This window comes from Carcharhinus amblyrhynchos, chromosome 4 (genome assembly GCF_965287045.1).
Source record: "Carcharhinus amblyrhynchos chromosome 4, sCarAmb.v2.hapA, whole genome shotgun sequence".
Classification (NCBI taxonomy): domain Eukaryota; kingdom Metazoa; phylum Chordata; class Chondrichthyes; order Carcharhiniformes; family Carcharhinidae; genus Carcharhinus; species Carcharhinus amblyrhynchos.
Window position 1 is genome coordinate 80,916,918 of NC_137327.1, and position 17,555 is coordinate 80,934,472.

The window sequence follows — 17,555 nt, forward strand, 5'->3', positions numbered from 1 at the left end:
AAATTTGCTGATGACACCAAGATTGGGGGAAAGGCAAATTGTGCGGAGGGTGTGGAGAGTCTGCAGAAGGATCTAGATAGGCTGGGCGAATGGGCCAGGAAATGGCAAATGGAATTTAATGTTGGCAAGTGTGAGGTGGTCCACTTTGGTAGGAAGAATGGTAGGAAGGACTATTACTTACGTGGCGAAAAACTGCAGCAGGCGACGGTGCAGAGGGACCTCGGGGTCCTTGTGCATGAGTCGCAAAAACCCAGCTTGCAGGTGCAGCAGGTGGTCAGGAAGGCAAATGGGATGCTGGCCTTCATAGCGAGGGGGATTGAATATAAAAGTAGGGAGGTCTTGCTGCAGCTGTATAGGGCATTGGTGAGGCCGCAGCTGGAGTACTGTGTGCAGTTTTGGGCGCCGCACCTGCGCAAGGATATTTTGGCCCTGGAGGGAGTGCAGAGGAGGTTTACTAGGCTGATACCGGAGTTGAGGGGATTGAGCTATGAGGAGAGGCTGAATAAACTAGGCTTGTACTCGTTAGAGTTTAGAAGAATGAGGGGAGATCTCATTGAGACGTATAAGATGATGAATGGGATGGATAGGATAGAGGTGGAGAGACTCTTCCCGCTCAAAAAAGACAGTAGGACTAGGGGGCACAGCCTCAAGATAAAGGGGAGGCTGTTTAGAACGGAGTTGAGGAGGAACTTCTTCACTCAAAGGGTGGTGAATCTCTGGAATTCTCTGCCCGTTGAAGTGGTGGAGGCTGCCTCGCTAAATATTTTTAAGAAGCGGGTTGATGGGTTCTTGATAAGAGAGGGGATTAAGGGTTATGGGGAGAGGGCGGGAAAGTGGAACTGAGCCACAACAGATCAGCCATGATCTTATTGAATGGCGGGGCAGGCTCGAAGGGCTAGATGGCCTACTCCTGCTCCTATTTCTTATGTTCTTATGTTCTTATGTTCTTATAACCCATCTGGCAAATTTTTTGCCCACTCACTTAATCTACGTATGTGCCTTTATAGCCTCTTTAAATCTTCTTTACAATTTACTTTCCTACAGGCTTTGTGTTGTCAACAAATTAAACAACCATACCTTCAGTGCCTTTGTCCAAGTAATTTATATAGATTGTAAACTGTTGAGACCCTAGCATTGATGCCTGTGGCAAACCACAAAACAATCAGAAAATGACCCATTTATGCCAACTCTCTGTTTCCTGTTAGCTAATCAATCTTCTATCTAAGCAAGTTTGTTACCCCCTACACCATGAGCTTTTATTTTATGCAATAACCTTTGAGACACCTTATTAAATGTATCTGGAAATCTAAGTACAGTATACCAACCTGTTTCCTTTTATCCACAGCACATGTGATTTCTTCAAAAATCTCTAATAAATTGGCTAAGTATAATTTCCCTTTCATAAAACCAAATGTTGTAGCTGGGCACTTGTAAAAGTGTCCTGCTGTAACACCCTCAATAATTGTTTCTAACATTTTCCCTGCGACAGATATTAGGCTAACTGGCCTGTAGCCTCCTGCTCTCTGTCTCCCTCTCATTTGAATAAGTTTTGCTAAGACTTCTTGATGTCATACTTGATCAAATGCTGCTCTGACGTCAAGGGCTGTCACTCTCACTCATGTCTGGCATTCAGTTCTATAGTCCATGTTTGAACTAAGCTTGCAATGTGTTCAGGAACTGAGTGACCTTGGTGGAAACCAAACTGGGCGTCACTGAGCAGATTATTTCAAAGCAAGTGCCACTTCATAGCACTGTCGATGATGCCTTCCATCACTTTACTCATGATCAAGAGTAGACTGATGGGGCGATAATTGGCCAGATTGGATTTGTCCTGTTTCCTGTGTACATTCCCGGATGGATGCTAGTGTTGTAGCTATAGCTTGGCTAGGGCTGCTGCATGTTCTGAAGCATGTCTTCAGCACTATTGCTGGAATATTGTCAGGTCCCATAGTCTTTGCAGTATCCAGTGCCTTCCCCCAGTGAGCTGTCCCTTTCAGGGCCTCACTGTCCTCAAAGTTCACAACTCTGTTATAATTCAGGCAGAAACTCCACAGAGTTTTATGAAGCCCATCTGTGTTGTAAGTTTTGCTATTTGAATTTGGCTAGGGTAAGCATGAGATGTTTCACTTCAGGTATGATTTAAATGACCCACTGGGGAGCTTTTATTAAACAAAGTTTATTTAAGAATACAGTTAACATATAGCAATAACTTTTACCAATTACAAACAAGAAAAAAAGATATTCTATAAATCTTAACAACTATATGAAATGTTCCAACCAAACAAACCTCTCTCTCTACGCTGCCATGGGTTTAACCAGAAAATAAGAATGCTCACGTGATGCTGGAACTTAGTCCTTTGGTTGGATACATGGTATATACACAGCTTGAAATCAGAACAGCTTCCCAAAACACCAGGGAGAGAGACTCTAGTTACTTGCTAGCAAACCAACTGCAGAATTTTCACATCAGGAATGCAAGAAGACCTTATCCCAGCTAGCCAGCAGAATTTACAATACCAGGGAGGGAGAAACATTGAAACACTGCTTTTCAGTCTGATGTCCAAACACCTTCTAAACTAAAACAGCAGCCAGCAGCTCCAAACTGAAAATGAAAGAACTCCTGTCACCTGACCTGTCAATCATTCCTCCCCCTAACAATGCAAAAGCCCATCAATTTCCAGACACAGCATGAAGCCCAGAGTAAAAGTAAACAAAACTCCACTTCAACCATTGAAGCAACAATGAAAGGACTTCTAAGCAGACAGCTCAGCAACAATGAGAAAAAACAAAGTTGCTTATAACTGCAGAAAACATGATTTAAAAAAATACATTTCTTAAATACACACTACCATCACATCTCGCATATCATGATGAGCATAGCAGACCACCTGAATAGAGTAGGGGAAGCCACCACATGACCTATCCAGGCACTGAACTCAATGCTCTCTGAAATTAAGATGCCCATCAGTTATGAATCTGCTATGTTGCCCAGCCTTGCAGAGACCTTCTATCATGTGGGTGATCCACTAGTATGCAGCCCCCTGTGAAACATCATAGAACACAGGTATCTGTGACAATCTGTCTAGATGACCAGTTTCCTTTAGCACAGTTCTCAGTTATCTACAGATATCTTTGCCTCTCTGTAGATTTAGTGACCTTCGTCCCTTTCTTCTGCCCATCTTGTGTAGGTTGCTGCGCCTCATCTCCACTGGCCTCAATTCTGAGAGTGCAGCACCCACTTACACTCATCCCGGTGTACAGGTGGAATCCAAACAGCTTTGCCCACTGCTCAGATGTCCATGTGATGTCGGGAGGGTGATGACCCCACATGGAAAGGTTCTTACTACTAGTTTCCCCCCGACCTGGGATGGACTGTTGCCAATTTAACCTCAAAGAATTAGCCCCATAACTGATGGAAAGCATGAAAAACTCACCTTTTGAAGCTTGCTTGTCCTGACACAGTCTCAGCTGCCTTAATTGAATTGGCCATAGAATCATACAACCCTACAATGCAGAAGGAGGCCATTTGGTCCATCAAGTCTGCACTAAACACAATCCCATCTAGGCTCTATCCCCACAACTCATGCATTTATCCTAGCTAGTCCCCCTGATACTAAGGGGCAATGAAGCATGGCCAATCCACCTAATCTGCACATCTTTGGACTGTGGGAGGAAAGCAGAGCGCCTGGGGGAAACCCACGCAGACAGTGACTCAAGTTGGGAATCGAACCCGGGTCCCTGGCACTGTGAGACAGCAGTGCTAACCACTGTGCCACCGTGCTGCCCGAAAACGTCGAGACAGTCAACCCCAAAATGTTGTTCGCCCCTTGGAAAATTCAAAACAAAGATAGGCTTTCAACAAGGCCCTAATTAATTTAGTAGGCCTGTTTGGGACTGGAGGTGAGTTCGGAGGTTGCTGTACAACATCGCCACCATCTTTTCAGACTGCTCCCCTACATTCCAGCCTGAATTGGGCTGCAGAAATCTGGACTGACATAGCAGCATTAAGAGACAACAAACGAACTGTTCCAATTTCATAAGCAACATCCTTTTTCACCCAATACTACCAGAAACAGCTCAATAGATTATTCATCTGAGACTCATCACTAAACTCCAACATTTGTCAAAACAATGATCATAAATTGCAAGTTTTCCTTTCTATCGTTGCTTTGGAAGGAAGTTAGGGGATTATTAAAATTACAAAACCTAGAATGATTCAATAATTAAGGCTATGGTATTAATTGTGCAATGTACTTTGAAAAATAACTGAAGATAATACAATTAACTTCTTAACTTGTCTGACCATTTTTTAAACAATTCCATCTTCAGTGCAGCCTGTCCCTTTCCCTTTAATAAACTCCTGTTTTAAGATGAAAGCATTTATTTCTGAACAACCTTTCACAGTCATCACACACGACAATAGAAATCAAGGCCCTGGTATTATCTGCCAGTAACGTGCTGTGCAAAGGTTTACTGTCCACATTCATGGACGTGGCTAGCTTTGAATGATCAATGCCAGTCAAAGCATAAAAGTGTTGCCAGCTGGGCAGGATAAAGCACATAAGTGTGGCATATTAGCGACATGAAATGCTCCCCGAGTCTTCTCCGCAGTTCACTCTATTCCAAAAGATTGTACTAACTACTACCCTCTCTTGTGATGCCAGAAGTCCCTTGCTGGCTGTTCCACTTTATGGCTGTTAAATCAGGCAGACTGATGATTGCCCCATGGTACTATGTTTTCCTGTCTTTCTGCTTTCAGGATCAAATTCCACTGCACTGTCCCTTCGCATGCATCGTATTTTAACTTGAATATCATTGAGATATGCTACTGCGAGATAAATATTAAAACTGAATGTAATCACTCCATTTTTTAAAAAATAATTTTACAATTAATGCCCATTTTATTAGGTTAGCCAGTTTTTAGTGATTGATTTATCGACCAATGCATAATGCCTTAACCTTGGACTATGTAGTTGAAAATTCAAATATAGTAAGCACATTTAAGGTGGCATCAGAGCATAATGACTTTTGTGAGTTGTCCCCAGGATATTCTCTAATTCTATCTTTCACTCTCATTCTAAGCTTTCAAAACTGTACTCTAACTCGTTTAAACTAACAATGCCCAATGACTGTAACACCATATTCTGCACCCTCTTCTTTCCTTCTCCCCTATGCACCCAATGAACATATGCTTTAAGAACATAGCACACAAGAAACAATACTTTTCACTGCATCCCAATACATGTGACAATAATAAATCAAATCAAAATAATGAAATGGGGTGGTTATACATTTGGTCATGTTACACAAAATTTCTTACAGTAAATTAATTCTCCTCAAGAAAGAAATACTGACATAATATTACGCAGATTGCCACAGCATTTTTGTTATTGATTCATGGGACATGGGCATTGTTGGCTAGCCATCATTTATTGCCCATCCCATCCCATGCCCTTGGAGGGCAATTGAGAGTCAACCACATTGCTGTGGCTCTGGAGTCACATGTAGGCCAGACCAGATAAGGATGGCAGATTTCCTTCCCTCAAGGACATTTCTGAATCAAATGGGCTTTTCCGACAATCGACAATGGTTTCATGGTCATCAGTAGATTCTTAATTCCAGATATTTTTTATCAAATTCAAATTCCACCACCTGCCATGGCCGGGTTCTCAAAACATTAGCTGAGTTTCTGGAATAATAGTCTAGCGACAATACCAGTAGTCCATCACCTGCCAATTTACAAGATCTGACTCCTGTGAATGGCTGGCAGCTCTCAATTGCAGGGTCCCTCCCGAGGGAGGGGAACAAGTCCCATCACCAGTCAAGTAACCCTTGATGGAGATTGGAAAGGCTGTGGGGCAGCGAGTATCAGCAAGGGGCATTCATCGCCAACTCCTTGGATGGTGAAAAGGAAAATCCCGTCATCCTAGGATTCCTGGCCATTATGTGCCTGTGTGAAAGAGGCCTGATATGGGACTGATTGTCCACGCTATCACTGTTCTTCAATGTCCTGGGCAGCCTGCAAGAGCAGCACACAATCAGCTAAAATATTTTTTTCTGCTGAGCATAAGATTGTATGACATTTATTGTTTATATAGTTTTAAGATTAGGGAATCTCTGCAGATGTAATGTAATATGTCAGCTTGGTCGCTTGTGTTTATGAGGAATGGAACTAAGTTTGAGGGCAAATGTAAATATGGTAAGAAGATGGTTGGAAGAAATTAAGAGATTTTGCTGGCTTCATGCTGTCATGTATTATTACATATGTTTGTTTCACTTTGATTTATTAATAGTATACATCAAATTAGCAACCAATGGTAAGAATAGAAAATAAATGAGTGAATCACTGTATAGAATATTCATACAGCAATCAGTAGGTCACTAAAAACATGTTACTGCATTGTTCCAAAATTTTTTTGTGTCATCTATTGTTTAGGGTAACAAGAGGAATTTGAACAAGTTTTCCAATGCCTACATTAAGTGGATTTCCAGGAAAGTGTACCACACTGTCAGTCTGGTGTTTTCCATGATCCGAGCTCTGGCTACCATTTGTCCAGTACAGTGGCGAGTCAGTCTCTTATTGCTACACTCAACATCTGTGCACATTGCTGAAGAGGTGCATTTTCCTGGAGGCCTGCATAGATATACAAGGATTGTGAAGTTTGTCATGCTCTCTGTAGCTTTCCCCCGAATGAGGTGCAAGATTTGCCTTTTTGGTCACAGCCTCTTCAGCGTTCTGATAATCTGACTCCAATTATGTAGGTGCATCTAACCAGTGGTATGAACAGAGTTAGAGACTTTAAGATGATTGACGCATGTAGGGCTTGTTGGTGTAATAGGTTAGATACTACTTGAGTTTAATTGCAGGTGATAAAATTTAAATGATCTTTGTTGCTGCTTGCAAGGATGCCTTATGAGATTAGTTTGGTCATATCATGGGCCAATAGTAAAATACTCCTAAAATGACAGATTTGGCAACCTCAGTTAATGACTCTTGGGGAGGATTTTTCCAGTTTCACACTGTTAACTAAATGCAGGATCCATGGAGAAATAGTGTACAGCCATTGATATTGCTTTTTCATCAAAATTTCTATCAAACTATTTGTAGGCGATTGGGAAAATCAATCCAGAAATCTCTGTGCGAGATGAATATCATGGGACGGTGCAGATCTGAAGGTAGAGTTGAAACATGTTGTTGGGCAAAGCCTCTGTACTATCGATGCTCACTGTGCTTGATTAGTTAAGCCTGGGTGTGAGCTGAGAGAAAAAATAGGCAGATTGTAGCACTTGCTGGAAGCGAGAGTTGTCAGCATGGAGAAGACATTTGAAAACAAGGAACACTTTAAAGCGCTGTAATGTTACACAGATAGAAACTAATGTGGTCTCTGCGTAGCTCTGATTTATAAATGGTGCACTGAATGCTCAAAATTGACTTTTTATGCAATCCTAGCACTAACATAACATTTCCAAAAAGTAAATACTCAAAAGGAGAGTTTTTACAGTAAGTTTGCCTGAAATCAAGGGTGAGAAAGCAAACATTAATGAATGAAATCCAGGCAAGTTGATAAATATGGGAACAAACACGAAGGAAAATAAATGGGGCGGCATGGTGCACAGTGGTGAGCACTGCTGTGTCACAGTGCCTGGGACCCAAATTTGATTCCCAGCTTGGGTTACTGTCTGTGCAGAATCTGCACATTCTCCACGTGGGCTTCCTCCGGGTGCTCCAGTTTCCTCCCACAGTCAGAAAGACATGCTAGTTAGGATCATTGGACACACTACGTTCTCCCTCAGTGTACTCAGGCACTGGAGTGTGCCGACTAGTGCATTTTCACAGTAACTGCATTACAGTGTTAATATAAGCCTAACTTGTTACAATAGTAAATAAACCAAAATAAATCATTGTTTAATTTATTATTCTTTCAGATTTCTAGCATCTGGGAAATAACCTGGCTGGATAGGAGGGCGAGTTGGAAGGTACTATGTTTTCTAAATGGCTAGATGATGATTTTGACACGTCTACATCGTAAAGTACTTTGTATACATTGTAAAATTTGACATGTATACATCATAAAGTATAATTATTTTACATCGTAAAGTAAAATACATTGCATTATTCTGCATCTTGAAAGTCAATACTTCAATATGTCCAGATAACTGGGAAAATAAATCTTTGTACCTACATCACATCCAGTCTCAGGTCCAGTAATACAATCAAATGCAATGCAACAATACTTCCTTCCCATCCCCCCCACACCATGTCATAGAATCCCTACAGTGCAGGAGGCCATTCAGCCCATTGAGCTTCAACTGACAACATCCCCACGTAGACTCTATTCCCATAACCCCACATATTTAATCTGCTAGTCTCCCTGACACTAAAACAATTTAACATGGCCCATCAACCTAACCCACACATCTTTGGTCAGCATGACATCTTTTGTCATGCTGATAACATGTTCTAGTTTAAATTGTAAAATTTAGCTACTAAGTATGTGCGCAGTGATGGACACAGTTCTTCTCCCTTTTCCTTCAGGCTCTATCAACTTTACATTTGTGTCACAGTGGTGCATAATAATTGGAAGATATGACATTTTAAAATAAATTTAAATTAAATAAATAGCTGCAAAAAGAAACATCATGTTAAATATTGAGGATTAGAATGCTGTCAGGAATGGAATACAGATGGATGGATTTTTTGCCAGCTCCTGTGGCTCTGGCTTTTCACAAAAGTTAAACATTTATTTCATTTGTCATTAACAAGAATTGGCCTAAAGAAATGCCATAGAGACAATAATATTACTCCACCCCATCAACTGGATAGAAAAGCAATATTACTTTACAAATATCAATGCAAAGAAATGGTTTTGAAATGCTGATTTTGTAAATCCTATTTACTGACAAAATGCCACCAGTTGTGTGAAGAACAGAAGATGTCTCAGCAATTTGCATTTGTTGAATGCAGATCAAAATGAAGCTCCACGTTACTGATAAGATTCACTGGGCAGAATTCTCCCAACCCTCCCATGGCAGGTTTGGTGGTGGGCGGGTGCAGAGTCTGGAGAGAAACAAAAGTCTTTGCCAGTGGAAAATCCCATTGCAATTCTCCCAGTGGCAAGTTAATGGAGGGTTGCTCATCCATTAACAGCTGCCCCACTGGCATCCCATAAGGCCTTCCAATCTTGCTTCAGAGCAGCATCGCACTTGGTTACAGAATTGGAGAATCTGCCCCTTGTATTGAGTTCACATCCAACTGTCGGTCTTGTGCACCAATCTAATGCACTGTAGCCACCCCTCGGCACATTATGATGACATTTTTATTCTCACTTTAATCAAACTTTACCTGACCAAACCAACCTGATGCTCTGTTTGTCTAACCAACTGGGGCTTTCAAATAATTTGAGGAGTTTTGTTTAAAACTTGTAGTTTAGTGGTTTGTCTAAAACAGCTCAAACTCATTTTACATGTATTAGTAAAGGCTGAGACACTGATCCTCAAATTAATTTATGAGCATGGAATCTATTAGCTAGAGTGAGAATTAAATAAAATGTTGGTGTATAAAAATCTGGGTGATTAATGAGGATTCTAGTGTAGGGTCAGTTTAGGCATTAATTTAAATAGAGTATGTTTAAATAGTTTATTTGTTAGTGTCACAAGTAGGCTTACATTAACACTGCAGTAAAGCTACCTTGAAAATTCCCTAGTTCACCACATTCCAGCACCTGTACAGTCAGGGAGTAATCTTCAAAGCATACTGAAACCAAGTTGATACTATGTAGACATGGAACAGTTGCTATCAGACAATCCAATTAAAGAATTGGGAGATCAGCATAGCAGATGGCCCCTGACAACAGCTATCATACAAACAAATGTTGATGACAGCAAAGGAGAAATGGACTTCATCACATGCATCGCAGCTTGAAAGCCAGAGACGTCTTACCTGAATGGGCCCCGTTGTTTCGATCAACGAAACAACATCATAATGAATGGTTTTGTTTGGACCAAGTCAGGAACCAGCCTAAAGAGATTAGAAAGTTGCTAAGCATCAACCAGCCAAACAAAATGTCTCCAGGAAATGTGTTTTAATATTTTTGACACAGTTTAGTAATATAAAGGTCAAAACTGTAGGGTCTGACACTGCAGCCATCAATGGAGAGTCAGGAATGGTCAACATGATTCACAGCCCTTCAGCTTGTAGCAGAACAGTTAACTGTTTGGGGAGCTTTACCAGCCAGATCTGAGGGATATGAGGGCTAATGTTTAAGGATAGTTTAAAGGTAGCAACCAAATCCTGAGGTGGTTTGAGTTGGATCGAATAAAATCAGGGGCAGAAATATGGAGATTTGCCCATGGTTTTCCATTGGACGGTTTTATTAATAAGTTGTGGTTTTCAGTGCTGCGCAGCGTCATTATACCAATTTAGAGCTTTTGTATTGGGGCATTCAAAATATTGTTAATAAATAAGTTTGTGGTCAAGCTTAAAACTGTGCCTATGTTAAGTTTGTCCTTTGCAAAATACTAAAATCACGAATTAACAGGATGGTTATATGGGAGCCAGCGCCTTCTACGGCTACTGACCTCATCACCGCCTTGGGTCAAACATGGACAAAAGGGCTGGGCTCAAATTCTCCCAAAAAAATTCTAAGTGTCAAATTTGTGTGAAAGCTGGCATAATTCACACTTTCTTTCAGTGGGAGCGCAGAGAAGAATTTCCCACGAACTGCAGTGCAGAGGCCACCAATGTGAATATTAAAACTAGGAGGCAGAACCTATTCCCACTGGAGAGGCAGAAATCAGCGCACAGTGTGGGCCATTGTACATGTGCTGATCTATCAATGCTGAGATCGGCACATGTGCAGTGGCCCCACGTTGCCGGCTTCCCAATTGCTGGCCAGCTTGATCACCGGCCAGCCCTGTGATCCCCACAATGCCAGCTCTCCGTCTCCCCCATGGCCCAATCGCTGGCTCCCTGACCATTCCATGGCCCAAACCCCACCACCCAATCTCCAGCCTGCTTGATTGACACCTCTTCATCAAGCATTGACTCTCTTCAGCATTGAAGAATACGAGCAGCAGTGTGTACTACCCACAAGACGCACTGTAGGAACTCACCAAGGTTCCTTATATAGCACCTCTGAAACCCGTAAACACCCCGGAAAACAAGGACAGCAGATACATGGTAACGTTATCATCTGGAAGTTCAGTTCTAAATTTCTCATCATACTGACTTGAAAATAGACCATCATCCTGACTTGAAAATAGACCATCATCCTTTCACTGGATCAAAAATTGGGAACTCCCTCCCTAATAGTACTGGGTGTACCGACGCCACATGGACTACAGTGGTTGAAGAAGGCAGCTCAACGTCACCTTCTCAAGGGCAAAGATGGACAATGAATGCTGGCCTGGCCAGTGAAGCCCCTCATCCCTTAAGTAAGTAAATACTCTTGGCATTCTATTTTCCTTATTGGATAACTTCACACTTATCCACATTACACTGCATCATCTTACACTGCATCTCTGCCCACTCACTCATTTGTCTAAATCACATTGAAGCTGCTTAACATCCTTCTCACCACTCGCATTCCCACTAGTCTTATGTCATCAGCAAACACAGAAATATGACATTTGGTTCCCTCATTCAAATCCCTGATATATATTGTGAATAGCTGGGGCATTGAGTCCTGTGATACCCCATTGCTTACCACCTGCCACTCCAATAAAGACCCATTTATTCCTACCGTTTCCTGTCTGCTAATTCTCAATCCCTGCCAATATACTGCCCAATCCCATCTCCCTTAATTTTGAAAGTCTCAGTTCTGGAACTATGATTAACCTCCAATAACCATTATCATCTTCCAATTAGGGCAAGTCCATGGGAAAGTTTTCCCCTTGATTCCCATGGACTTCAGTTTTGCTAGGGCCCTTGTGATATCACACTCGGTCAAATGTTTCCTTGATATCAAGGGCAGCCACTCTCACTTCAAGCTCAGCCCTTCTGTCCATGTCTGGACCAAGGCTGTAATGAGGTCAGGAGCTGAGTAGACCCGGTGGAACCCAAACTAAACATGAATGAACAATTTACTGCTGTCTAAGTGCTGCTTAATAGCACTGTCGACATTCTTGCATCATTTTCATGATAATTGAAAGGAGACTGATGAGGTAGTATTAGGCCAGAATGGATTTGTCCTGCTTTTTGTGCACAGGACATACCTGCACAATTTTCCATATTGCCAGGTAGATGCTAATGCTGTAGTTTTACTGGAAAAGCTTAGCTCAGTGCACAGCTAACTCTGAAGTATAAGTCCTTAGTACTATTGCTAGAGCATTGTCAGGCCTTCATAGTATCCAGCACTGTCAGTCATTTCTTAAATCACGTGGAGTGAATTGAATTGGTTGAAGACTAGTATCTGTGAAATGGGGGACATCAGGCAGAGCACAAGATGGATCGCTCATTCAACATTTCTGGTTGAAGATGGTTATAAAGCCTTCATAAAGGCTTCAGGCCTGTCTATGGCACTGATGCTTTAGACTCTCCTCCCATCATTGAGGATGGGATATTTATGGAGGATGGCAATTGTGAGTTAGTCGTTCAGATGTCCACCACCATACATTCCTGGATATGGCAGGGCTGCAGAGTTTAGATTTGACCCATTGGTTGTGGGATCGCTTAGTACTTGCTATCACCTAAAGGCTATTTTATATTGACAAAGATTCTTATTGGCATCCAAGAACCTTTAGAAAACAAAAATACATAGTGCTTTCAGATCTATAAATAAAGCTGACATTCCGATTATTTCAAACATTTTGATCGTATGCCTAAACTTTTTTTTTACTCGTTGCAACTTCAAAGCGGTCAGGATAGTTTTTATTTTATGTCTATCTTCATTAAAGGTGCCAATAGTATAAGTGGCAATTGCAAATTCAAAATCACGGCACTGAAAGAATGAGCAAAATCCCCACTACAACAAATACCGACTGAGAAAACTATCCATTTATTTAGAAAAAGATTACACTGGTAGAATACAGCAGATAAAAAATTCAAATGCAATCTTGAAAATTTATGACCAAACATAGGTATTCATGGAAATAGAAATCTCCTGTAGTTGTACAATTTAAACCTAATTTCATCTTTTAAAGGACAATTCTTGCAATTTGTTTTAAAATCATGGAATAAACACAAGATGCTGCACAGGATAGTTTTAATCAGTAAATTAAACAACGGCTGATTTTAATTACACACAATCACTATACTAGTGTATACATAATATACAAATATCTTCATTGCCATAAAGGTGAAGACAGAAGGTTGTAGACAGTCTGCAGCAGACTCCAATCTGTTCTCAAAGTGACTACAAAATGTACTCTGTGGTTTTGCTGCGTACAGCACATTGTGCTTATATTTAAGAGCAAACCACTTGCTAGTATTATACTGAAAATGACATGCATACAGACAAAACATCAAGTTAAAAGACAACACAACTCAACTTTTAAACGATGGCCAACAGAAATGGAGTGAAAGGAATTCAACAAAATGCTTTAATAGGCTTCGGTTAGGTCCTCTGTCTTGATTTGCCATCCTCACAAAAATGAAGTCTGTGTATCCAAAGTTCAGTAGCACAAGTAAATCCATGGCAGCAGCTTGTAATCCAATGTGGGGGCAGGGGGGGAAGAGACCTGCAAAACATTCAAGAAAAATTAAATGTTTTCTAAAATATCAAAAACCACAAATGCAGACTTCTGCACAGCACTAGAATTTGGTGCGTCAGCACTTTTAATTGGTTGGAATTAAAACGACTGCAAGTTTGTCAGTGCAAATCATGAGTTCATATTTAATTTGTCACAGTGAGACAAATTGAACTGTTTCTGAAGTGAAACAATAGAGAAAAGCCTGGGCAAGGCAGAGTACTTTTTCACAGGATCAAAGGGAAACCTGGGGAGGCAGTTAACTCATTATCCTCTTGTTCACACATTTACAGTTTGATGACATGTTGCCTGTTCTTTCTGGAAATGGTGAACCCTCCTGATCTGCAACTTTAAATGTGGCCATAAAAATAACAGGCAAGTTTTTCAAGTTTTTAACTTAATCACTTTAAGCAAACAATTAAATTTCATGATCTAAAAGAAAGGTTGCCTGCTTCTGTTTCCAAATACCAAATTCAGATCACACTCACCTTCAACCCTTGCATTCCACCTTATACAAATCTGCACTCATCCATCACTTGCCTTGGGAAGCTCCACTGGTTCCTTGTACTTCAGTTCTTCTGACATGCCACTTCAAAACTGTTGGCCTCATCTACAAAATGCTTATTCTAGCCAACTTCTTCAAATCCCACATTGAGTTTACTTCCCTTCTTTTTATTTTTGCCTGTAGTTTCTCCTTCCTAGGCTTTTCAACACATTCTGGAAGGTTCTCCCTAAATTCATCCACTTCGTTATGCCGCCTTCAAAATTCTAAATTTAAAACTACTTCCAACATTGTCATTTTCTTCTTTATTCTTTCTTGAACTTGGCTTTACCTGGGAACACCATAGGATGTTTTATGCTAAAATCATCAAGTAAATTAAAATTGTTTCTCCGCAAGATTGAGTTGGCCTGTCAGTAGCATCGACCAAACTGTTAATGTGTATTAGAGTAACACTATGCCCCTCCAATGAGGGGAAGGGGAGGCCCTATAGATTCAAATGGAGAAAACATGCTTTTTAAAAACATATACTTAATCCTTTCCTGGACCAATTACACTTTCTTACTAAAGTTTAGGAAATGTTTTAAATGTTTGAGTTGACTCAAGATCTACTTGGACCCATGAAAGGTGTAAAGGGCAGCATTCCCTGGGGAAGTTTACCCCAAACATGCCCCCTGACGCCAATTGTTATATATTTGGGATTCTTGTTGTGTTGTTGCATGGTCACTTAGCGTCTAATCTCATATATAGTTTGTGACGTCATCGATTGTTTTATGGACTTCGCCTCAGTCTCAATCAGTGGAGTATCCCACTGATCACTCAATCCTCCAATTAAAAAGGAACATTTTTCTGTCACTCAGCCAACTTCATATCTATGTTGACACTGTACCTTTTAATCCTGTGGGTCTCAACTTTGCTGGCCAGCCCATGACATGGCAATTTAACACTTTTGCAAGTCCAAGCAAACCACATTACCCATATCAATTCTGTTACCTCATCAAAACATTCAAGCAAATTACTCAAACACAATCTGACTTCTTCAATTCCATGCTGAATTTCCTTAATTAATCTACATTGTCCAAGCCACTGTTAAATTTTGGCCTGGGTTATCTTTTTAAAAGCTTTCTTATCACCAATGTTAAACTCACTGGCCTGTAGTTTCTGGGTTTATCCTTACACCCGTTTCGGAACAAAGGGATAACACTTGCAGTTCTCAGCCCTCAGGCACTACCTTCTTATTTAAGGAGCACTGGAAGATTATGGACAACACCTTCACAATTTTCACTCTAATTTTCCCCAGCATCTTCAGTTGCATCCCATCCAGTCCAGTTGACTTGTCACTTTAAGTACTCTAATACATCCTCTATCAATTTTTAACCCATCCAGAATCTCAACCACCAGCTTATTCACTAAGACTTTGACACATTCTTCCTCGGCAAAAACAAATGTACTCATTTTGTACCTCAGTCATACCCTCTGCCTTCATTCAGAATCTCCTTTTCAGTCTTTAATGGCTTCCCCCCTCCCTCTAACTACTGTTTTGCTATTTGTATGCAGAAAGCTGATTTCAGCACTGAACCTCAATCCTTTCCAAATGACAGCAGTGGTTCTAACATGGATTTTGACTTATGGCCATTCTCCTTTCCAGCACAAAATATTCTGCACCTGTTCAGTGATGTCCTTTACCCTGGCACCAGAAGGCAGGCAACATTCAGCCTGCCAAATGTGCATCGATAGTACAGAAAATCTGGTTGAACCCCCATGACCATCCTTAAGTTTAAATTTATTTACTGAATAGTCACAAGTAAGGCTAAATTAACACTACAAGAAGTTACTGTTAAATTCCCCTAGTTGCCATAGTCCAGTACCTGTTCAGGTCAATGCAACAAACCAGAACATCTTTCAGACTGTGGGACAAAACCAGAGCACCCAGAGGAAACGCACACAGACACGGGGAGAATGTGCAAACTCTGCACAGACAGTGATCCAAGCCGGGAACGGGACGTGGATCCCTGGCGCTGTGAGGCAGCAGTGCTAACCACTATGCCATCCTATCCTATGCAGTCATTTGCCCATTGTGCTATGAAACAGCTCTGATCCATACTCTCCTTGATACCTACACCCTCATCAGCATTCAGCACAGTTTGAGTAGCATTGCTTGCCTCTTCATACTGTTAGATAGCCATCCTTTACTCTCTTCCTGGGCTCTGCAGTTTGTAGGATAATCATCTTCTGGAAAGTGCACTGGAAGAAACTTCTGCATCTTTTGCAAAACATTCCAGTTAATCATGCTCAAAAATCCTGAGCTTAAGTTTCAGCAACTGGAGGAACTTCCTGCATACATGAATATCCAAGACATATGAAGCATCCTGAAGTTCCCACAAGGCGCCAGACAGATAATGGGCTTCAGATGCCTTATATTTTGTTCAACTTATGTTAATGTTTACAATTGAGTATCGCCTTACTTTGAATTGTTACTTAATTATTGATGCATAACAATGTTTTATTGAATACAATTTGGATCCCTTTATTATTGACATCCCTAATTGATTCCAATTTAATCCTCATAGATCTTGAACCATTGAAAAGTTATGGCACAGAAAGAAGCTATTCAGTCCATTACATCTGTGCCTGCCAAAGGGAATCCCACTTTCCAGCTCCTGGCTGTAGCCTTGAAGGTTACAGCACTTTAAGAGCCAATCCAGGTACCTTTTTAAATAAATTGAGCATTTCAGCCTCAATCATCAATTCAGGCAGTGAATTCCAGATACCCATCACCCTCTGGGTGAAAAGTTTCCCCTCATGTCCTTTCTACTCTATCAATCATCTTAAGTCTATGTCTCTTGGTAACGGACTCCCTCAGCTAGAGGAAACAGGTCTTGCCAGTCTACCTGATCTTGGCCCCTCAATTTTGCACAGCTCAATTTGGTCACCCCTTAAGCCTCCTCTGTTTTAAGGAAAACAACCCTAGCCTATCCAATCACTCCTCTGAGCTGAAATTTCCAAGCCCTGGCAATATATTTGTAATTCTCCTCTGTACTCTCTCCAAATCAATTATATCCTTCCTGTCATGTGGTGACCAGACCTGCACACAAAATTCTAGCCGTGGCCTAACCAGTGTTTTATACAGTTCCAACATTACATGTTGGCTCTTCAACCAAACCATCAATATAATTTTGGAGATGACAGTTAATCTCTTTACCATCAACCAGACACCAATTTTTGTGCCATCTGCAAATATCCCAATCATTACATCACGACTTTGGTATTCAATATCTTGTCTGATAAAGGAAAGCATCTGTTTATTCACCAACTTGTCCACCTGTCCTGCCAATTTCAAGGACCTGTGGACATTTACTCACTGGTTTCT

The 17,555-nt window shown here is 41.0% G+C and overlaps 1 protein-coding gene across 1 annotated transcript in view; it reads right to left on the minus strand.

Annotated features, from left to right (window-relative positions):
• Nucleotides 1-12,976: 12,976 nt before the first annotated feature.
• thoc2 (THO complex 2) overlaps nucleotides 12,977-17,555 on the minus strand; it is a 133,255-nt gene continuing 128,676 nt past the window's right edge. Inside the window, exon 39 of the mRNA XM_080187410.1 lies at nucleotides 12,977-13,677. The gene's annotated coding sequence lies outside the window, so the exon portion shown is untranslated. The remainder of the gene's footprint in view (nucleotides 13,678-17,555) is intronic.